The following is a 24663-nucleotide window of genomic DNA, read 5'->3' on the forward strand; positions in this document are numbered from 1 at the left end:
CAGGTATCTGCCAGTTATTGGATGATCTCCATGGCGGTGCAGGGGTGGGGGAGGGAAGGGACAGGAGTGATAGACCCTTCTCCTCTCCCGTGGCTGCTTTTACCACTGTAGAGAGAGATTCTTTTTTTTTAATGTTTATTTATTTATTTTGACAGAGGGGAAGACAGAGGATTGCAAGCAGACTCTGTCAAGCGCAGAGCCTGATGCAGGGCTCTATCCCACAAACTGTGAGATTATGATCTGAGCTGAAATCAAGAGTCAGACCATTAACCAACTGAGCCACCCAGGTGCCCCTGTAGAGAAAGATTCTTTATGAATCTCAAAACACTTGACAAGCACCTCCTAAAAGGCACTTGGTTCACATATTTCCTTTCCCTGTTTTCAGGTAAGTGCTCACCCTCCTTACACAGACCAGTTCTCTGTAGTCTAACCCATGGCTCCCACATAACCCACGTTAAAATACTAATCCTAAAATACTAATTGTGCATCTTAATATTCCCATTTGAGGACCTACGGTGGTTCCCAGGTCTTCAATCATTCTAAACTTCCCAGCCTGGCATCATTTTATATTTCATCCTTCTCCTGAAATTCCTGCTATGGGATATCTTTTCCAGTCTCCCTCTGCTCCTAGAATAAGCCCTCTTTTCTCTCAAGCCCTCCTACTGATCCTCTTCCCAGGGATGCTTTCTCATCTACAGCAATACTTCCAAGTCCGTGCTCAAGATTCACTTCCTCCACAAAGCTGTCTTTGATTAATCCCATGCCATGAAAACCTTTCCATTGATTTGGGACTTCCTCGGCACCTGTGAAGACAGGGAACTAGTCTGCAGCACCCCATCCCACACAGGCTGTCTTGGAACTGTGCATATTTCTTCCAGTAGATCCAAAGCTCCCTGAAGGTCAGAACTCACCTTCCCTACTTTCCTGTATGCCCCCATTGTGGCTGGTATAGTTTTACTAAACAATAAAAAAAACGCTCTTGGTTGATAGCCGGTGACAATACTAAATATGAGCGAACACTTACTGACACTTCCTACACGCACTGAGCCAAACATTTTACATCCAATTCTCCCATTTATTCTTCACTAAAATTCTATGTGGTATATGCCATTATTATCCTCACTTTGAGTATAGGGAAACTAAGGTATGAAGAGGTTAAGAAACTTGCTCATACAGCAAGTGAAGGCTAGACCCTGGCTTGGAATCCAGATCTTTCTACTTCTCCCCAAACACAGGCAAATATATCCCATGCTTGGTAGTTCCCCTGTCACTGGAACATAACACCTCTCCGCTTTGTTTTTGTTCTTTCCACCATTGTCCTGCTACTGGGGCTGTGAACAGTATGACTGTCAGATCACAACATCCTGATATATAGGAAGTAGCACAAAAAGCAATGTTTACCAAAAAAAAGGCTGATTGCAAAGTTACTAGTATAAGTGTGCACACGCACACACACACACACACACACACACACACACAAAGTGTGTTTGGGGGGAATCCAGACTTCTCTTCATCCAAAATGATATCTGGATTGTGAATAGGTCTGGCTGTTTAAAGTTGGAGATACTAAAATAGAAAAATAGAGGCGCCTGGGTGGCTCAGTCAGCTCAGCATCTGACTTCAGCTTCATGATCTCATGGTTCTTGAGTTCAAGCCCGGCGTTGGGCTCTGCACTGACAGCTCAAAGCCTGGAGCCTGCTTCAGATTCTGTGTCTCTCTTTCTCTCTCTCTCTCTCTCTCTCTGTCTCTCTCTGCCCCTCCCCCACTCACACTCTGTCTCTGTCTCTCAAAAATGAGTAAACGTTAAAAGAAATTTTTTTAAATAAAATAAAATAAAACAGAAAAATAGTTTTTAGAGAGCTGGAATTTATGTATATGTTGGGTGGGAAAAGACAAACCAAGAGATAAACGTCAGGAAAGACGGCATGATGTGAGGTGCTCATGGGAAACCCTGACAGAGGTGAGGAGCAGAGTGGTTATGTGAAGAAATGTTAAGTTCGGAGAGAGCATGGAAAGAAGTTTTAGATGCCTCATAGCAGAGAAGCTAAGGGACTATGTCTATTTGACAGCATAAAATTGCATTACCTTTCAATGACTATAGCTACCGAGAAGCTCCTTTCAAAACTCATATTTGACCATGTGACTCCCCTGCTTACAACCCTTCAAAGGTTCCCCACCTCCTAAAGGATGAAATCAAAACTCCTCACCACATTATGCAAGGCTTTGCAAAAATCTGACCCTTGTCAACCTTTCCATCCTATTTTGTTTTTCACTTTGTGCTCCAGAAACTGCAAACTGCTATATATACTTCCTTACCCACCCCTCATGCTGTTTCTCCCCTCTGTGCCTTGCTGACTTCTGGGAATTGTTCCCTTCTCTCTGTGCAGATCAGGCTCCTTTGTCCTGAGGTCACACCTTCAAAGAAACTTTCCCTGCCCGTCATATCCAGAGAATGGCTCCACCTCCATCATCCTCTCCCTAGCTTCTGCCATGTTTTTGTCACAGCATTTACTATAAGGTGGCATAATTTGGCACGCTACCCGTTTATTTGTATTTTGTTTCTTTCCAACGGTCTTGTTCACCATTTTCTCCCCGGTGGTTAGGAGCGTACCCAAGGGTAACTGGAAGGTGCTCAGTAAGTCTTTGCCAACTGAACAAGAAAAGCCCTCTTTGGCTCCCACGAAAATAGAAGGCAGGCCATCAAGGCCAGCCTCTCATGGAGACAAAGGAGCCCTTTTGGCTTCCAAATGGCCCAGCCCACAAAAAAGCCTTTTCTACTGACGTATCTATCCCCTTAATTGGGGACAGAAAATTTCAAGGTGCTTTGAGAAAGGTAGGAGAGGTACTGCAATAAATAAGGACTTCAGGGGCTCCCGTGTGGCTCAGCTGGTTAAGCATCTGACTTTGATCTAGGCTCAGGTCACGACCTCATAGTTCATGGGTTTGAGCTCTGTGTCGGGCTCTTTGCTGACAGCACGGAGCCTGCTTGGGATTCTCTCTCTCTTTCTGCCCTCCCCTGCTGGTGCTCTCTCTCTCTCACAATAAAAAAAAAAAAAAAAAAAAAAAAAAACATTTTTTAAAAAAAGAAAGAAGGGCTTCAATGATTTCCAGTGTTCTCAGAATCATTCTTATTCGTTAAATTTATGTAGTCCCTCTGAACACTGTTACTGAATTCCCACTAGGCATTCATTACCAACGGCCCAGGAAAATTTTCCTGATCTCTGGCTTCCGGTTTCACCCTGCAAGAATGGGACCTGAAGGCAATAATCAGTCACCTCTTGACAGTGAATTGATGGTTGGGGAAATCCTCCCAGAGAGTCAAGAAGCGCAGAAGTTGAGATACTGATCGACCACCCTCTTCTCCTCTTCTTTCATGATCTTGCTCCATCTTGCTAGTTCTCTACCAATTCTCTCCCTGGATCCAGGCTTAGAATCTTGCTGCCTGTTTTGACTCCTCCCTGTCCTTTACTCTCCAGGCCAAACCAATTGTCAAGTTCTCTTGACTGTGTCTCCATAGTATTTACAGCACATATTTCCTCCTCTCTTTCCTGCTGTCAGACTCTGAGCTACTACAAGGACCTGTGAATTGCCTCCTTTCCCTTCAACAATTGGTAAGTGTCTTTTTCCTAATTCTTATCTATTTAATAATGGAATGAATTCCTTCTGCCCCCAGTCCTCTAATTTCCAAGGTAATAGCCAGCTACCAGAAGTATGGTCCCCAGACTAACAGTATCAGTATCAGTTGGAAACTGATTAGATACACAAAGTCTCAAGCCCCACCCAGACCTATTGAATCTGAAACTCTGAGGGTGGTGCCTAGCAATCTGTTTAAACAGGCCTTCCAAGCAATTTTTTTAAGTAGGCTTCACACTCAGCGTGGAGTCCAGTGCAGGGCTTGAAAACTCTCCATCCTGAGAACAAGACCTGAGCTGAGATCAAGAGTCTTAACTGAGCCACCCAGGCACCTCCAGGTGATTCTGATGGACAACAAAATTTGAGAACCACTGCCCTAAAGCAGTCTGTAGTACTATGGAATTAACGCAGCAAATCTTTCAAGGAACATGTATCTATTTTAATGACAAATTTCTACCTGTCAGTTCCTTAAAGCAGTGGTTCCTTACGGGGGGGGGGGGGGGGGGGGGGCGGGGCACAGAACCACAGAACATACGCAAACCAAGCATTACCTCTGGAATGAATAAATATGTCCACCTACTTCTACTGCAATGGTCTACATGTATGTAGACCCTTTTAATTAATCAAATACTAATTCATTTAGAAGTGTTACTGATGGAGGATCCTGGGTGGCTCAGTCTGTTGAGCATCCATCCGACTCTTGATTTTTTTCTCAGGTCATGATCTCACAGTTTCATGAGTTCCAGCCCCATGTCAGGCTCTGCACTGGCCACATAGAGCGTCTCTCTCCCTCCCTCCCTCTTTGCCCCTCCCCTGCTCGTGCTCTCTCAAAATAAATAAATAAACAAAAAAAATTTTTTAAGTGTTACTGATGATTGTGGTAATGGTTGCACAACTCCAGGAATATATTATAAAACACTCAATTGTATACTTTATACAAGTGAACTGTATGGTAAATAAAGCTGTTACATTTTTTAAAAAACGTTCATTTATTTTTGGGAGAGAGAGAAAAAGGGAAGGAGGGGCAGAGAGAGAGGGGGACAGAGGACCCAAAGTGGCTCCATACTGACAGCAGAGAGCCCAATGTGGGGCTCGAACTCACAAACCGTGAGATCATGACCTGAGCCGAAATCAAGAGTTGGACACTTAACCAACTGAGCCACCCAGGCTCCTCAGTTACTATTTTAAAAAAGTGTTCCTGGGGCTCCTAGGTGGCTCAGTTGGTTAAGTGTCCAACTTCGGCTCAGGTTATGATCTCATGATTTGTGGGTTCAAGCCCCGTGTCAGGCTCTGTGCTGACAGTTCAGAGAGCCTGGAGCCTGCTTCGGATTCTGTGTCTCCCTCTCTCTCTGCCCCTTCCCCACTCACACTCTTTTTCTCTCTCTCTCTCGAAAATAAATAAACCTTCTAAAAAAAACAAACCAAAAAAGTGTTCCTGATGAGGCAGCAATTCCATTTTCCTGGAGACATCTGCCCACGTGCACACCAGGACCCATGTCAAGAATAGCTGTGCTATTAGCAGTTTCATACTGGAAGCAACACACATATCCATCAACAATGGATGGACCAATTAATTGTGATATATTAACACGATGAAATATTAGGCAGTGATGAAAATGAATGAACTACAGTTCCATGCAACAGCATGCATGAATCTTACAAACATCATGTTGAGAAGAAGCAAAAGGATATATAACAAAAGGATATATAAACTATGATTCCATTTACAGAGAAACTATATTGTTTAGGGACCCATACATGGGTGGCTAAGCCAGAGAGAAAAGCAGGGAAACAATTATGGTAACTGTCATCAAGAGAATGGTTTCCTCAAGGGTGGAAAGGGAATTGTGAGGAGAAGAGGACATAAGAGAATTAATTTCTGGAGCACCAACAATGTTCTATTTCTCAACCTGGGTAATGGGTACATGGCAGTTCCCTTTATAACAACTTATTAAGTTGTGGGTATACGCTCCGTGCACTGTTCTGTATAGGTTATGTTATACAACAAAAAATATTTTAAGATAACAAAAAATCGGGTGCCTTGCTGGCTCAGTTGGCAGAGCATGTGACCCTTGATCTGGAGGTCAGGAGTTCAAGCCCCATGTTGGACCTAAAGGGTAGTTTTTAAAAATAATAAAATAAAATTAGAAAAAAATCTCATTAATACCTAACAAGGGGATCTTTATGTATTTTCTTAGTGGAAAATACAACTATAGTCTCATGGGGCACATGACCTTTTGGTGGGGAGCTTAAAAGAGGGTCCTCATACTCAAAGAGAAACTTCCGCCTTAAATGCATGTTCAACAATTCAGGCACAGAGACAAGCACCTGGGATAACTGAGGGCAGGTTCAGTGCAAACCACATGGGTACTGTACACGGAGTACAAGGCCTGGATTAACTATACATGTAACAGCAGCTGCCATGACCATGCCAGGGGCTGGCTCAGCATTTTGTTTCTTCTCTTCTCACTCCAGGAAATGCAGATCTGGCAAAATCACCTTCTGGCAAAACCAGCGCTGTCTCCTCCCCTTTTATTTTTTCTTCCAATATTTACCATTTAGTCCTATAGCTAGCTGTTTCTCTTATATGGATTTTTTTTATTTATTTATTTTGAGAGAGACAGAGAGCACAAGTGATCGGGGGAGGGGCAGAGAGAGAGAAAGAGAGTCTCAAGTAGGTACGCTGTCAGCACAGAGCCCGACGCGCACGTTCAAACTCACAAACTGTGAGATGGTGACCTGAGCCGAAGTCAGATTCTTAACTGACTGAGCCACCAGGCGCCCCCCAAAAATATATTTTTAAAGTAGTGACGAAAGATGAATGCAATTATGTACCCAAGACTGGATCAGACAATCCTGCAACCTCTCAAAAGAATCCCCAGGTGCTCATCTTTCTTCTCAGCTCAATTAACATAGCCTCCCCCCCTCCCCCCCCCCAGCCTTAATTATTTCTCCCAAGGGTCTCTCTCTCTCTCTCTCTCTCTCTCTCTAGGTGTCTCTAGTTCTTCCTTCCAGGCTTTTCTCAATGAATCCTCTCAGCCCCAAGTCAGAGCATTCTTTTGTGTGATCTACTTCCCTGAGGCTTGGTAGAGATGAAAATTAAAAAATATTTTTTGGGGGGCGCCTGGGTGGCTCAGTCAGTTAAGCGTCTGACTTCGGCTCAGGTCATGATCTCACAGTTTGTGAGTTCCAGCCCCGCATCGGGCCCTGTGCTGACAGCTCAGAGCTTGGAGCCTGCTTCGGATTCTGTGTCTCCCTCTCTCTCTGCCCCTTGTCTGCTCATGCTCTGTCTCTCTCTGTCTCAAAAATAAATAAGACATTTAAAAAAATATATTTTTTTGGAGCAGGTATCCCAGCTACCAACATATTGCTCATCTCCCAAATAGTGTGTGTGTTTTGTTTCTCTCATTTGCAGGAGAAATAATGCCCTGGGGACGGGGGATGAAGGGGATTAGAAGGGGGCAGGAGCTCGATGAGATTTTAATTCTAGCCCTCAAGAAAAATGCAAAACTGCCCGTCCTCAAAACTGTGTTTGCCATTCTCGATGAGAAATTTCCCACAATGTAGGAAATATGGAGCAAAACGGATGCAATCACAGCACAGGATGACAAGGACACAGAAATAGATCCTGAGGCCTCCACACTAAAATCTAGTTCTTGATGTTTCAGAGAAAAATGATTCCTGAGTCTCCAGTTCCTAGTGTCTGGAGAAGTGTGAAAGTGGCCTCTCCTACCGGGCGAGAATAACCCCACACCCCAGGCAGAGCAAATCCCAGAGACTTCAGGCCCTGTGTGGTTCCCAGATGTGGCCCATCCCAGCTGACTCTTCCTCATCTGTTACAGTTGGGGGGGTGGGGGTGGGCAGAGGAAATCAGTCATTTCCCTGGGGACCAAGCAAAACCTCATCAGAAGTCTTATTCTGCACAGAAGATAAGAAAGGAATTTTTCCTTCTCCTAAATCCTGAATAATTTCAAAAGATTCTCTAGCAAAGAAGGCAGAAAAGGTATAGCCACAGATCGGTGTGGTACAGGAAATTGTTCAAGAAGCATGGCAGCCATGGGTGTGGACTTTGTTTCAAGAGACTTAGGGAGTTGAGGCGAAAGCTGTCTGGATGCACTCATCTTTCTTCAAAGTAACCTATTTTCACTGGGTCTGGTCCTATGGGGAAAAAAAATTTCCTGGGAAATTGCCACCCACTTCTGCAAATTTCCTGGCTTGGATAGTGAAAGAAGCAAAGAAATAGAATTCTGGATCCCCATCCTGGGCGGGGTGATGACCTCTCTATGCCACAGGCTAATGAGAATAAAAATGTATCTTGTGCTGTTAAGTAAACGTGTTCCTTTTTTTGCAAACTGAAGTGTATTGTAAAAAGACCTGGGGTAATCTTACTGTTTAAAAAAGCAGGATCACCAACTGGCAGACAACAAAATCTCTTTGGCCAACACAATATTTTTAAATTTGGGGAATATGACTGCCTCGGTGAGTGGGTGAGAGGTACACAGCCCTCCTCATCTCCCCAGATCCCTGCTGTTTTCTATTGCATCTCTCCTGGCTGCTTCACAAACTCATCCTGCTTGTCAGGTGCCCAAAGGCTTTTAAGTATGCCACTGTTAGTTAAAGGAACCGTAATACGTGTATTATATATTATAATTATATATATTACATATACAATAGTCATTTTACTAATTGAGTAGTCATTCTGAACTATTTATAAATCTGGATTTGCACACATGGAGTTTTAGGAACACAGTTATGCTAATTCTTCTTTTCTTCTAAACAGTTCTGTAATTTCATCCCAGGAACTAAGTTTGGATGAGAATTTATTGCCTCACCTCATTCTAGTCTTCTTGCTCTCTTGGAATCTTACTGAAGCTGCCAACCTTAGGCTTCAAAAATTGGCAATTTCCAAATGGAAAATAGGATAGTTACTTCGTTTTTTATAAACAAGTGGGAGGTGACTATTACAGTGGAAAGAACAGCAGAAGCAGCCACCCTAGATCCAGAGGCCTTGAGTGGTGAGTGCCAGGGCCTGTCTTCCAGCTGTCCCAGGTCAGGTGTGCCCATGGCTGGCAGGGCTCCAATGGCAGTGTGGGAACAGACAGACTGCAAGCTAATTCCCCCCCAGAGCTTACTGCTCATGCAGAAATGACACTTCGACGCTTTTTTTTTAAGTTTATTTATTTATTTTGAGAGAGAGAGAGAGTGAAGAGACGGGAGAGAGAGAGAGAGAGAGAGAGAAAGAGAGAGAGAGAATCCCAAGCAGGCTCTGTACTGTCAGTGAGGAGCCTGACACGGGGCTCAAACTCACGAACCATGAGATCATGACCCGATCATGACCCCAGCGAAATCGAGTCTGACGCTCAACCGACTGAGCCACCCGGGCACCCCTACACTTCGTTTTTAGGTGGGGGGAAACCAATAACTAAGTTATGCGGGTCTACCTATTACTCACCCTAGCTGTTGTTCCTGCGTTTCAAACTGACCCTTAGGTGGTGCTGTGGCTCAAAGGGAAGAAGTGCCAGGCAGCTTTCTAATGAAAACCATAGACAGAAATCCTTCAGTCCCTCTCAGATGCAACCTCACTTCCTTCCTCACCAGGTGAGAAGCCACGCCAGCCACCTTTCTCACCTCCGCTCATGCTGAACACATGCCCATCTCCTTCACCACCGCTGGAGTCTCTGCCAGCCGTCTTCAGGCCAGGTTTGTGGGCCTCACAGGTTCTGATTTGGGGAATTCAATAAAATCCAATTCTGAAGCTTCTTCAGGAAAAAGCCTGATCACCAAATTCAGGCCTGGGTATGTTAAAGAGGCTTTTGGTTTACCGCTGAGATTCTTTCGTTTCTTTTATGGCTCTGCCAGGCCTCTTTCACAGAGCTCCAACCCTCTTGCTAAATGGCTCCCAATTGCTGCCTGCTTCCCTGGTGAAGGTTGCAGTGATGGACGCCAAGCCTCAGGGTCTGGGCCACCTCAGCTCGGGGCTCCACAGAAAATGGAGGCAATGCACAAATGGCCCCCGGCAAGCACCCTGAATTCAGCAGCCATTCGATGAATGTTAAATGTTTATCATTTCACACACATTTATTGTGGGCCTGCTGAGCACCTAGCACTATATAGGAGATTATAATAAATTATTAAGATGTTACTCTCCCAGGAGCTCGATATCACTGTCTTGTCCAGTATGGTAGCCACTGGCCACATGTGGCTTTTCAATAGGACATTTCCATCATCACAAAAAATTTATGGATGGTGCTGGTCTAGAATGGAAGCTAAGCAAATAAACAAATTATTACTCATATGAAACCAAAAGCTCCATTTGAAGTCTACTATTTAAGGTTGGCACAACAAGGGCTGTAATAGAGGGAACGTGTAAACTACTATGGGCACTTGAGTCAGGGCAACTAACTCTGGAACCCATGGCCCAGGACCAACATCCGACCTACCAGCTAGGGATATAGACATTTTCTACTTCAATGATAACCTCCACTCATCATCTTTAGAGTTGTCATTAGGAAAAGGAGACAATGTAATGAAGCAGGAAGCAATTTTTCATGATCAGAACTAAATGAGTAGCTATTTTACATTTGCTACTCAAGAAAAAAGGAAAAAGTTCAGACCCAGTGAAAATGCCAGAAAGCAATGTAAATGGAATTCTTTCTGTGACTCCAATTCAAATCAATAATATATATTTTTTAATGTTTATTTATATTTGAGAGAGAGAGTGCGAGCAGGGGAGGGGTAAAGAGAGAGAGACACAGAATCCGAAGCAGGCTCCGTGTTGTCAGCACAGAGCCTGACACGGGGCTCGAACCCACAAAGGTCCCGAACCCACGAGATCATGACCTGAGCTGAAGTCAGATGCTTAACCAATCGAGCCGCCTAGGCGCCCCCAAATCAATAAATATTATTGAGCACCTACCAGATCTTACTCAAAGAGTAAGAGAAATTCTTATAATCTTGTAGACTTGAGACAAGACATGTACGAGTTACAATATTTAGCCGAGTGACATGTTACAATGGAGATACCAACTGCTATCCAATTGTTATGCTAATATTTGTATCCAAGTATTAGTTCTACAATCAACTTATTAATTCCAAAGGAGGGCATTCTTCATGATAGAAGTGGTATTTGAACTTGTCCCTAAGAGGACAGGCAGAATTCCCACAAGTGGAGATGGAAGAGGGAGACCCTCCCATTGGGCAAAGGTGCAGAGGCCTGAAAACACATGACACATTCTAAGAATGAGAAGAACATCACACAACAATTTCATGTCCACAGAGAAAGGGAGAGAGAGAGGGAGGGAGAGGAGTGGGAGAGAGAGAGAGAGAGAGAGAGAGAGGGAAAACAAAGCCAAAATGCAAAGAAAAACAAATCATTAATTCTTTTTTTTTTTTTTTTCAACATTTATTTATTTTTGGGACAGAGAGAGACAGAGCATGAACGGGGGAGGGGCAGAGAGAGAGGGAGACACAGAATCGGAAACAGGCTCCAGGCTCTGAGCCATCAGCCCAGAGCCTGACGCGGGGCTCGAACTCACGGACCGCGAGATCGTGACCTGGCTGAAGTTGGACGCCCAACCGACTGCGCCACCCAGGCGCCCCACAAATCATTAATTCTTGGTGAAGCAGGACCTTCATACTGGGACTTGCCCATGGAAGACTCTGAGGTCCCACCTGGGAGTTTGGGCTTTATTCTGTAATCCTAGGAACCACCAAAGGCATTTAAACAGAAGAGAGGCATCATCAGATCTGTATTTAAGAAAACTGCTTATAGTTTGCCAGCAATAATGATTGATGGAGTATAGAGAATGAGAGTCTAAGGATTGAGAGCCCAGCTGGGAGGACTAATCCAGCAGAAACATGATAAGGGGCCGAAGGAGAACACTGTCAGCCTGAGTGGAAAGAAGGGGAGGAGGTGTGGTCTGTGCATTATGCAGCCATGAGAATAATGAATGTTAGTGGTGGAATCAACCACCAGTACAGGCCCTCAGACCACTTGCATTTGGTCACTATTGAATTGAAATAAAAAATACTGATGATAGTATATGTGCATGTGGCTTTGGGGAGATCCCACTATTTAAAAAAATTGTTTTTCAATATTTATTTTGAGAGACAGAGAGAGATAGAGTGTGAGTGGAGGAGGGGTAAAGAGAGAGAGACACACACACAGAATCTGAGGCAGGCTCCAGGCTCTGAGCTGTCAGCACAGAGCCCAACATGGGCTCAAACTCACAGAGTGTGAGATCATAACCTGAGTAGAAGTCAGATGCCCAACTGACTGAGCCACCCAGGTGCCCCAGAACAGTTTTGATATCCATGAAATCTGGCCATCTTGCAAATACATGTCATTGATCAAAAAGTCACCACTACTAAAGAAATAAACAGCTTGAGGTATGTATAACACCTCGAATGAGTCCACGGAAATACCTATATCAAAATTAACAAAAAATTATAGTTAATAGTAGAAATAGGGGTGCCTGGCTGGCTCAGTCGGTGGAGCATGTGACTCTTTATCTCAGAGTTGTAAGTTTGAGACCCACATTAGATTAAGGGATTCCTTAAAAATAATTTTTTTAAAGTTCATTTATTTATTTTGAGAGAGAGAGAGAGAGAGAGAGAGAGCAAGAGAGCAGGGGAGGGGCAGAGAGAGAGGGAGAGAGAGAATCCCAAGCAGGCTCCATGCTGTCAGTGCAGAGTCTGATTTGGGGCTCCAACTCACACACTGTGAGATCCGACCTGAGCCAAAACCAAGAGTCAGACACTTAACCGACTGATCCACCCAGGCACCCCTTAAAAACAATCTTTACAAAAAATAGTAGAAATAATTATCAATAACTTCTACACTCCTGGGTTTGTATGTATATACACATATATGTATATTTGCCTAAGAAGATACTTCACCCCATATGCTGTCTTCCTACTTTGGACCCTCAAAGCTATTCATGGCAGAGCTCACTTAACAGTCACTGAAACCGCACACGGCTTGACTACATCCTCCAGCCTCCACCGCACTAAGATGCCATCATGTGATTGGGTTCTTTCTAATGGAATGTTAGAAGAAATGATGTCTACCACTTCCATGCCTGGCCCACAAAATCCACCCACAAATAGTCATCCATGCTCGCTTTCCTTCTTTCACCTTGATGCAGATAAGCATAGTGGCTTTCTATTTTTTTTTTTTTTAATGTTTATTTTTGAGAGAGACAGAGACAGAATGCAAGTGGCTTAGGGGCAGAGAGAGAGGAAGACACAGAATCCAAAGCAGGCTCCAGGCTCCGAGCTGTCAGCACAGAGCCCGATGTGGGGCTCGAACCCACGAGCTGTGAGATCATGACCTGAGTCAAAGTCGGACGCTCAACCGACTGAGCCACCCAGGCGCCCCAAGCATAGTGGCTTTCAAAGTGAGAGCTAAGGATAGAGTCACAAGACAGGCCCCAAAATTACCCCTTGGAGAATTGCCTGCCAATAAGGAACATGCATTTTGCCTTTTACTTGGGCTAGAAACAAACTTTGATGGTTTTAGAGCCAACTTACATTGGGGTGTTTGTTCATTACAGAAGCTAACATTTACCTTAACAGAAACTCTGCCTGATGTTAGAATCATCTATATACTTTTAAAATATCCCCCTTTTGGACTGTAAACACCCTATTTTTATTTATAATTGCTCAAGTGGTTTCTACTAAGACTATCAAAGGGACTTCAATTACAGATAGATTGCTATCCTCATTAAAAATATATAGAGGTATCCAGCCACTCAGTCACATAAAGGACAGATTGAGTGAAGGTAACAATGCCTGAATTCCTGTTCTTTGAGGTGTATGACATTTTGTCTGCCTAGAAAGATAGTAAAGCACAACATCCTTGAGGTATTAAAAAAGACAAAAAAAGTTGAATCCTGTATTAAGCTCTTTATCTACAGCAAGGTCTGAATAACAGCCCATGATATTTTACGAATGCAGTCCCAGCTCTTCATAACTGTGTGACCCTAGACAAGTCACACAGCTACTCTAGGTCCCTGATTTCTCAATTACAGAATAAAAGGTTGAACTGTACGATCCCTAACGTCTTTTGCAGCCCCTAACATCTCTGGCATCTATTGGCCAGTCCACCAATCCAGTTAAATTTGCTCATTAAGTACATTGGGCAATTTATTGCTCTTTCAAAATAAACTATTTTTAAGATTTCCAACCTTTAATGAAAATAAAGCCTAATAAAATACTAGACTAGGTTATAGTTTTAAATGACAAAAAGGTAATTAAGATATTTAGATAGTGTCATTTAAAAAAATATTTTCTCATAATAGGTGAAAATGCCTATCTGATTTTAAACTGCATTTCTTTGATTATTAGTGAGGGTATATACACTGTTAGATGGTTATAGACATTTGTATTTCCTCTTTCATAGGTCATTTAGTTTTAAGACTAGAACACTGGCAGTAGGATCACAGAAGAGGATATTATTGCCGGCATCTTTCAGCCAGTGGCCAACTAAAGGGGCATAAAGTGTCTTGCCTACAACTGTCACCAGCTCAACCGACAGACTGTAGGGCTCCTCGCATTGGTTCAGCCCTATGCCTCCCAGAGTATGCCTGCCTTTTATTATGTGTCCAATTCAATGGAATAAAAGTAGCTGCAAGCATAGCATTGTGGGGTTCCATATTTATTCTCTTTCTGTGACAGCCGCATCCAATTTTCTCAGTTGAGAAGTCAAAGGGGTTACAAATTCCACTCAGGACCTGGAAATCCAGCTGGGCTGTTAGAGCTTCTTTCTACTTCTCCATGAATAAAGATTCTATGGAGAGGCCCTAAACCAACAATGCTGCTAATGATGTATGAGGCAGATGGGTCCTCAAACTCAACTGGCCAAGGAGACACTGGCTTTGCCCGGCTAACTCTCACACAAAAATTTGTTTTTGCCAAAAGAAACCCTGTAACTAGATATGTGCTGAAGTCACACAGAGAACGGAAGTGTTGAATCAGAAGGCATTTTTTGGCTCCGCTGCTTTCCTGAGCGTAACCAGGCTCTGTGGCCACAGCACTGTCCTGACATCACCCTTCTGTGTCCAGGTGATACAGTACATGTGCAGCGATTCAAATGATGGAAAAAAACTCTCTCCTGCCATCTGGGTTCTATCAGCAAAATAAAACAACACTGTGGGTTTCAAAAGCATTTAGAGATTTTGTTTAAAAAACAGATTTAAAAAACTGACACAGAGGGGAATTCTAATGAGGATCCTCTGCAAAAAAATGCCCAGTAGCCAGTGCCACCGAGCTCAAATCGAGAAAACATTAGCAGGAGTGCTGTCGGATCTCAGCCACTGGAGCACAAATAAGGGAGGTGTGTCCTTGATATTCTGCAAAAGGGCCTTGTCCTTGTGGATGTCACTGTCTGGGATGGCGGTAATAGGCAAAGACAGCTGGACCTGAAGCTCTGATAGACCACAAACAAATGTGCGTTAATAGCACACAATATTACCATGGTTTCCTTGTCTTCTTGGCTGCATCAGAGAAGCTGCATTTTTTTACTTACATGTAGCACATCCACCACACCACAGAAAGCCTAATGCCATGGGTGGCACACAGATGAAAGCAAGAACAGGAATGTGAAAACGTATCCCGAAGACAATTTCCAGCTTCAAATGACCAGACCCCTAGGAAAATTTCAGTGGTAAATGTGTTCATGTTTGTGTCGAGAGAAACCACACACCAAACCCTAAAAGCCAATATCAACAACCAAAAAGTCAATGAAAAACAGCACGGGATAACATAGCAAGTATAATGTGGCCTGATTTGGTTCGTAGGGAACAGCATGGAATGGTGTGCAGCAAATGATAAAACTATTGCATTTTTTCAACATTAAGAAAACATTCTCAAAGACTGAGGCAAAACCAGAAATGTCTGTGTGTTCTCTATTCCAGCTCCTGCCCCCACCCCAGATTGCTTCCCACAATACAGATTCATTCACTGATCTATTCTTTAAAAAAACAGCTTGGGGCGCCTGGGTGGCTCAGTTGGTTAAGCCTCCAACTTCGGCTCAGGTCATGATCTCACAGACAGTTTGCGGGCGCATTGGACTCTGTGCTGACAGCTCGGAGCCTGAGCCTCCTTCGGATTCTGTGTCTCCCTCTCTCTCTGCCCCTCCCCAGCTTGTGCTCTCTCTCCCTTTCAAAGATAAATAAATAAACTTTAAAAATTAAAATACTTAAAACATTAAAAAAAAAACAGCTTCCTCTTCCCCTCCCACTCTGCCCCCAACACATATTAACCAAAGAAAATGATCAGAATTAGAGGCAATATTTGTTGAGTGCAGACTGCACACACTGTACCAGGGGCTGAGGGATGGGGATGAGGCTTGCAGGTGAAGAGTAACAAAAGAGATACAACTCTCACCCTAGTTCTGGAGTGAGAGCAGCCAGGTCAGGAAGGTCCAGGGTGGGAGTGACAGTTACAAGCAAGACAGGGTTGTGGGGTTGAGGGGTAGGGCCGAGTTCCCATCACAGTTAAATTCTAGGCAGCAGCTGCTGCAGAATCTCTACCTGTTTGGTTAGCCTGTTGAACAAACAGAACTTGTGATAATTTGTATGCACAGAAGTAAACTTTCCTTGACCCATTAAACCCCCTTCTGACTTAAACACACAAACAGCTTTTTAAAATTATTATTACTATTGAGACAAAACAGAGAAAAATGCACAAATCTTAAATATACAGCCTGATGAATTTTTTTACATTTGTATACACCCATGAAACCATCACTCAGACCAAGAACCATTTAACCATGAAGCAAATCAAATTGATATGCTACAGAAAAATGCAGGAAGAGAATCCAGTTGGATCTCTAACATGCCTTTCAAAAATTGTTTTATTGTTGTGGATTTTATTTGGATGTTAGAGATAGTTTACTCTTTTTTTGTGAGCAGGAGGGACATTAAAAGGAGGTCCACTCAGCAGGATCTAGGACCACAGACACTCATTCAAAGTAGAATTTTCTATTTGTTTGGGAATCTTTCAGGATCCTTAACATTTAAGAAATGTTTAAGAAAACATTCAGGCTTCAACCTACTGCTGCCACATATTTGCATATCCCTTATGTTTAGGAACAGGGTGTGAAACAGTTTAACTTTTATATGTAATCTGGATGCCTTCTCTTGCATAACACCACAAATTTAATTCCTGCCAACCTCCTTTTTTTTTTTTTTTTTTTTTTTTTTTTTTTCACGCCATTTCTTTTCCATGGCAGAACAGCAATGGCAGACAATGTTGTTTTCAGGTCTTCAATTCTCCTGTTTCCAGCTTTGTCTTAGAATTTAAATAAACAGAATTTTAAAACTTGATTTTTTTAATTTTATTTTTAATTTTATTTAAATCCAAGCTAGTTAACAAATACTGGAGTAATGGTTTCAGGAGTAGAATTTAAACTTGATATTGTTAAAAAACAAAACAAAACAAAACAAAACAAAACAAACAAACCCCTCAGTTTGGAATATGATCTATGCATTAGATTGAAAAACCAGTTCTCTCCCAGAGCCATGGAGAATTTAAGATGATCTAATGTTAAGCATGCGATTCTTTACGTTGGTCAAGGATTAAGAAATACTCAAATTTTAAGCACTTACTATCTTCATGCTACAGAACACAGAAAAACTTTAGTTCACATATTAATTCATGTAGTAGTTGCAACTATCTACCAGTTTAGGCCACCTTACAGAATTTTTTTTAAGTTTATTTATTTATTTTAATAATCTCTATACCCATTGCACAAGGGCTCAAACTCATGACCCCAAGATCTAGCATCACACACTCTTCCGACTGAGCCAGTCAGGAGCCCCCAGAAAGTTTTTAATAAATGCTATGTTTATATTGAAAATTATGATAATTAGGATATTAAGGGTAGCATATGACAGCTGATATACCATCTGTATAGTGAAGCATTACAGACTAAGGCATGTTGCTGATGAAAACACAATGCAAGCTAATTCACTTGCGAGCAAATCTCTTAGTCTTCATATTGTTTTTCAAATTATGCCAAACTTTTAAAATTTATAGCATTAAAATCAGAAAAATGGAGGACTAGGCTGAAAAAGGATTCCAAAGATTGTTTTCTATTTTCCCAAAGCACTTTGTCACTAACATGGTTGGGTGACACGCATAATCACTCTTTCTAAAATAAAATGTTCACTTGTCCTCCTTTATTGTAGTTAAATCAACTGGCAATCCTAATCACTTAGTAGCATAAGTGATCAAATTTAATTCTATGTACTTCTGCCAATAACTGATTATGCTCCCCACGGCATATGAGTTTTCTTGAAACATCGCGTACAGAGGCGATCCTGAGTGCGCACCTGAGTGAGGAATTCAAAGATGCTTGCAGGTCAGAGGAATGATGCACTCAACCTCAACGGTTCCCAGGACCCTGAGAAAATCCCTTTTTTATTCTATGCCTTATTTTCTCCATTTGCAAAACAAACAAATAAGTGCTGTCATCAAATGTCTACACAGTGCTCTCAAAGCTTTAAAGGGAAGGTGTCACCTAATTACTAAGTTTTGTTATTATGTCAGAATGTTGACAACTCCAATTTCGGGTCATGCCCTCACCCAGCTAAATCAAAGAATTCTTGATGGTTACAACAGATCTTTTGAGTAAGTTACTTGAACACTTTGGCCTTAAATGGTAAGTGAAGTTTAAAAATAAAAAGTAAGGGCGCCTGGTGCCTCAGCTGGTTAAGCGTCCGACTTCAGCTCAGGCAGGTCATGATCTCACAGTTGGGTTCGAGCCCCGCATCAGGCTCTGTGCTGACAGCTTTGAACCTGGAGCCTGCTTCCAATTCTGTGTCTCCCTCTCTCTCTCTGCTCCTCCCCCGCTCATGCTCTGTCTCTCTCTCTCCTTCAAAAAAAAATAAAAACAGGGGCACCCGGGGGGCTCAGTCGGTTGAGCGTCCTGAGCATCCGACTTTGGCTTGAGTCATGATCTCACAGTTAGTGAGTTTGAGCCCCGCATCGGGCTCTGTGCGGACAGCTTGGAGCCTGGAGCCTGCTTCAGATTCTGTGTCTCCCTCTCTCTCTGCCCCATCCCCACTCATGCTCTGTCTCTCTCTGTCTTAAAAATAAATAAAACATTAAAAAAAATTTTTTTTAAATAAAAATAAATAAATAAAAACATTAAAATTTTTTTTTAATAATAAAAATAAAAAGTAAACAACAAATAAAAAAACTTCACTGAATTCTAGGTCTCAAAACTAAGAGAAGTTGTTTTAACTTTAGAAAAAATTTGAACAGAGTTTTTGTACTGTTTTCACATTCCTCTTTGAAGAGGGGAAAGCCAGTGCTTGGTGTATTGGCAGTTTGGGGAATGACTGGTATCCAGGAAAACAACGTATCACATGATATAAAGATTTGCTTTTTATCTTTTTTTCTTTTAATTCTCTTTTTTTAAAAATTTTTTGTAACTATCTTTTTTCTGGGGTGTGAAGAGTTAATTCCGGCTATTTTCTAAACCTTTAACCCTACCCTCTTGGCAGAAAAGGGAAGCTGGCTGTGAGCTCTGCAACAGAGCTGGTGCCTCAGACTCCTCTGGGTCTGGCATTATGTAAGAAATGTAAATGCTTTGGTTCATCCACATAGAACTTTCCAGAAAAACCTGGCTCAGCCCCAGTACCTTTTCAAAATAGGAATAACCTTCAAACTCTGGCTCAGTAAGGTTTTAGACAGCAGAGTTCCAGACCCAATGTGGAGTTACAAACCAGTTCTGAGGAAGATTGATCTTGATTCCATCCTTGCCTTTTGAAATATTTATCAAGATATGACAGATCTATGAGGATGACCTTCACTGGCAGAGAGAACACAGCCTCAGGCTACGGAGAAGGAGGAAAGTTAGCTGTCCATTCCAGGGTGGTGAAAACCTGGAAAGTAGCCAGCCTTTGTTAGCCCCACAGTCTGTGCTTACTTCCCTTGGAAAAGAGAATTGAAACTGGCTAAGAATATTCCTTGTGTAATCCCACTTCAGCCCTCAGTACTGAAGCTCTGGAAAGAGCTCTAGATGCACTGACTGTCCCATCCCATAAATACAAAATGGTACTGGGTGAAAAGTGATATCAGGACTCTCACTTGAGCCCATCTTCCTTCCTTCCCCCGCTTGCTCCAAAATGTTCTGCCTTTCCTGCCTCCCCTTCTTCCCCTGCCAGAAGTGAACTACTGGTTATTTCCGGTGGTGCGTTCCCTTCCTTCACACTCTTCCTCTCTCTTCTTGCCCTGGGCCGTGCTCCCCTTCTCTCAGCCCCTCGGTGCAGTCTCCCTCAGGTTCTGCTCACTGAGTCTCATTTGGAAGAAGCACTGACACGGAGTGGCAGTTTCATGGAGGAAGGGCTAATGGAGAAGTAACCACTAGAGGGTGACATAATTACACACAAGTGCATTCCTTGGGGACACTACAAGGCCAGAGCAGCCAGGCATCCAGCTGTAGGTCTGGAAATGTAAAATGGATTATCAGCATATCTACCCACAGTGTGCACATCACACAGGCTTGCACATGTTCTCTCTCCCTCTCTCCCTCTCTCCCTCTCTCCCTCTCTCTCTCTCTCTCTCCCTCTCTCTCTCTCTCTCTCTCTCTCTCTGTCTCACACACACACACACACACACATACAGGCACACAAATACCAACCTACCTTGGCTAGCAAATCAAACAGTGTCTTCAAGCGTTTTGTGTGAAAGCCACACCTTGCCCTGGCCCAATATTGCTTACGGTACAGTCACTACCTCATCCACTGTTAACAAATTTTTTCCTGGACCCCTTCTTCTTTGATGTCATACAGAAACCACATCCTAGCAAGGTATAATGATGTTCAGTATAATGAAAGGTATAATGAAAGTTCAGATTCCAGTTCCGCTACCTGTTTTGTCTTGAGCAAGTTACTTCTCTGTGCCATAGTTTCCTCACCTGTAAAATGGACTTTTCTTCTTAGTTCAGATTCCACTTATTAGCTGATTAGCTGTTGCTAGCCTGTACTATTTAGCTGTTGTGAAGAATAGATAAGTCCATATATGTAAAGACCTTAAAAGAATGATTAATACAAAATAAATGCTCAATAAATATTAGCTATTTTCATTATGGTCAGGAACTGTACTCTCACAAAACTGCCAAGATACAAAAATCACTAGTCCCATTGCATAGTAAGAAAACCAAGGCTCCAACTGATTAAAATAATTTGTCCAATGTCACAGAAGTAATAAGTGATAGAATCAAGATTTTAAACCAGAATCTGACTACAAAACCTATATTCTTTTCACTCTATCACTGGGGGGAAAAATTCAGTCATCATGAGCTTATGATCTAAAAGATGAAAGATGAGTGGTGGGAAACATCGTTTTTTTTCTTCTGTGAATTATTTTTATTTTGCTAAAAAGGGAGAGCCTTTAGGAAGTATCATTTAATGGAAGTCTTTAATTTTTTTTTAATGTTTATTTATTTTTGAGAGACAGAGAAACAGAGTGTGAGTGGGGGAGGGGCCAAGAGAGGGAGACAACAGAATCCAAAGCAGGCTCCAGGCTCCGAGCTGTCAGCCCAGAGCCCAAGGCAGGGCTCGAACCCACAAATTGCGAGATCATGACCTGAGCTGAAGTCGGATACTTAACCACCCAGGCGCTCCTTAATAGAAGTCTTAAAGAAGGAGAAAGAAAACTGGGTAGTAGGAAGTTCACCAGGGCTGTCAGTGCTGTGATCCCAGTCAACAGCATCAACATCACGTGGGATCGTGTTAGAAATGCCAATTCTCGGCCCCACCCCAGACCTTCTGACTCAGAAGTGTTCAAAGTCATTCTGCTCAAGTTTGAGAACCGTGGCTCCAAGCAAGAGTGTGAGAGTTGGTAGTGAGATCATACATTGAAGGCAACAGGAAGGATGTTGTTCTGGCAGAAGTGGTCTGGGACCATTTCTTGGTGACTGAATGGAATCTGCTGCTCTTCCTGACTTTTGGAGGAGAAAATGAGATGGAGAGAGATAGATGGCTTGCTCTAACTGAAAGATCATTTTATTATGTTCTTGCACTTTTGCTGTGTTTCCACCCTTTAACCTGCACATTTCTTAAAAACAGGAAATAACGTTTAAAAAAAATGTTCAACTGTCAGCAAATGTATATCTGTACAAATTGAGGGCACACCTGTGTGGGTTTTTCTTTTCCCCCACAGTGCATTTATAAAAGAAAACCCAAAACACAGCATTTATTTGATCTCTACTATGTGCCAGGTCCTACACTAGGCCCTTCCTTTCCTGTGGATTGTTTTTTCCTCAGGGAATTTGGACAACAGCTCTGTGAAAGGAATTACTTTCACTTTATAGATGAGGAAATTGAAGCTCAAAGAATTTCAGTCACTTTGCCTGAGGCCATGTGTCTATTATAATAGGAGAGCTAGGATTCTAATGCACAACTTCAGACTCCAAATCTGGTGTAGATTTAGCTCATGATGCTATCTTGGGAACAGAGGTGACCTCAGGGGCTCCCATGTTGCAAGCACTTACGGGAGACACACGTGGGAACCACCTTTGCACCTTTTAAGGGGCCTTTTAAGGGGCCAGGCAGAACACTGAATGGCTCCTCTTCTCCATCCCTGCCTGGATGTGTACTATCAAGCTCTATTGTCAGAGAGCAGTGAATTGGGCAAATGAGGAGAAAGACTGCCAATCAAGAAAAAATTTTTTCAGGGCAATCGGATTTGTAAACACAGTAGAAAATCCAAACCATGAACTAAAATTTTCTGACTTCAGATACTGAATTCTAATTCCAGATGAATAAGAATTAAAGTTTCCTGGGGCACCTGGGTGGCATAGTCGGTTGAGCATCCAACTTCGGCTCAGGTCATGATCTCACTATTCATGAGTTCGAGCCCTGTGTTGGGCTCTGTGCTGACAGCCGGAGCCTGGAGCTTGCTTCGGATTCTGTGTCTCCCTCTCTCTCTGCCCCTCCCGTGCTTGTGCTCTCTCTGTCTCTCTCTGTCTCTGTCTCTCTCTCAAAAATAAACATTAAAAAAATTAGAAAAAAAAGAATTAAAGTTTCTTTATTCTTGAAGGGAAAAAAAAGCCAAAATTCTTTGAAAAGATGATTTTTAAAATTAACCTGGTGTCTCAAAGGGGAAGAACCGTAACAAAGTAAGACAATGTATGGCTGCTGCTACAGTGTTCTTATTTCTTTCCAAACAAGTAAGGAAAATTTTCAGCCTGTTGTCTAAACAAGTTTCTACTTGATGTAATGACCTTCCTTCCATCAAAACGATTCATAAATTCTAGGCTTCCCTATGGTTACCCTCTCAATGGAAACATTTTATTTCTATCACTCTGTCGGCACTGTAACACCAACAGACACATCACTATGAGTAGGCGTTTTCTAGCTCATTGCTTGGTCTAAACCGTTAAAGACAGAAATATCACTTCAACATCTTTGTCTGCTTCAAAGCACCGAGCAGTGCACAAAAATTGTTTCAACATTTCCTGAACTACTGAATGAGTGAAAATCCACCTTTTTAGGCGTTCATTGCCCTGGAAATAGCTATATTTACAACACAGGTTTGTTTTTGGTTTTTTTCGAAGATGCTATCTGCTTTGTAACAAGTATCTAAGGTTTTTGTTAATATTAACAAATAATAGCTGGTATTCTATCAAAGTATTTCTTTTTTTTTTTAAGTTTATTTATTCATTTTGAGAGAGAGAGAGACAGAGTGCACAAGCAGGGGAGAGGCAGAGAGAGTGGGAGAGAGAGAATCCCCAGCGGGCCCCACACTGTCAGCACAGAACCCAACTCAGGGCTTGATCCCATGAACCCGTGAGATCATGACCTGAGCGCAAATCAAGAGTGGGATGCTTCATGAAAAGATACTCAATGTCACTCCTTATCAGGGAAATACAAATAAAAACCACACCGAGATATCACCTCATACCAGCCAGTCAGAGTGGCTAAAATGAACAAATCAGGAGACTATAGATGCTGGAGAGGATGTGGAGAAACGGGAACCCTCTTGCACTGTTGGTGGGAATGCAAACTGGTGCAGTTGCTCTGGAAAACAGTGTGGAGGTTCCTCAAAAAATTAAAAATAGACCTACCCTATGACCCAGTAATAGCACTGCCCGTAATTTACCCAAGGGATACAGGAGTCCTGATGCATAGGGGCACTTGTACCCCGATGTTTATAGCAGCACTTTCAACAATAGCCAAATTATGGAAAGAGCCTAAATGTCCATCAACTGATGAATGGATAAAGAAATTATGGTTTATATACACAATGGAATACTACTTGGCAATGAGAAAGAATGAAATATGGCCTTTTGTAGCAACATGGATGGAACTGGAGAGTGTTATGCTAAGTGAAATAAGTCAGGCAGAGAAAGACAGATACCATATGTTTTCACTCATATGTGGATCCTGACAAACTTAACAGAAGACCATGAGGGAGGGGAAGGAAAAACAAAAAGTTAGAGAGGGAGGGAACCAGACCATAAGAGACTCCTAAAAACTGAGAATAAACTGAGGGTTGATGGGGGATGGGAGGGAGGGGAAAGTGGGTGATGGGCATTGAGGAGGGTACTCGTTGGGATGAGCACTGGGTGTTGTATGGAAACCAATTTGACAATAAATTTTGTATTTAAAAAAAAAGAGTGGGGTGCTTTTTAAAAAAAAATTTTTTTAAGTTTATTCATTTTTGAGAGAGAGAAACAGAGCATGAGCAGGGGAGGGGCAGAGAGAGAGAGAGAGAGAGAGAGAGAGAGAGATGGAATCCAAAGCAGGCTCCAGGCTCTGAGCTGTCAGCACAGAGCCCGACATGAGATCATGACCTGAGCTGAGGTCGGACGCTTAACTGAGCCACCCAGGTGCCCCAAAAAAGAGTGGGATGCTTAACCGAGGCACCCCACTATCAGAGTACTTCTAATCCTTTGGTTAGGTGCCTGAACATATGAAAACATACATTAAAGTTAATACTCAAAAGTTGCAAATTACAACTTACAAATGGCAACCCCACTTCCAGGGTAGAAGGAGGGAGTGACCATTCATCTGG

The 24663-nt window shown here is 42.5% G+C and overlaps 1 protein-coding gene across 1 annotated transcript in view; it reads right to left on the reverse strand.

The window, feature by feature from the left end:
• WNT5B (Wnt family member 5B) overlaps nucleotides 1-24663 on the reverse strand; it is a 104287-nt gene that overhangs the window by 17720 nt on the left and 61904 nt on the right. The gene's annotated exons all lie outside the window — the stretch shown is intronic.

This window comes from Panthera tigris, chromosome B4 (assembly GCF_018350195.1).
Source record: "Panthera tigris isolate Pti1 chromosome B4, P.tigris_Pti1_mat1.1, whole genome shotgun sequence".
NCBI classification, from domain to species: Eukaryota; Metazoa; Chordata; class Mammalia; order Carnivora; family Felidae; genus Panthera; species Panthera tigris.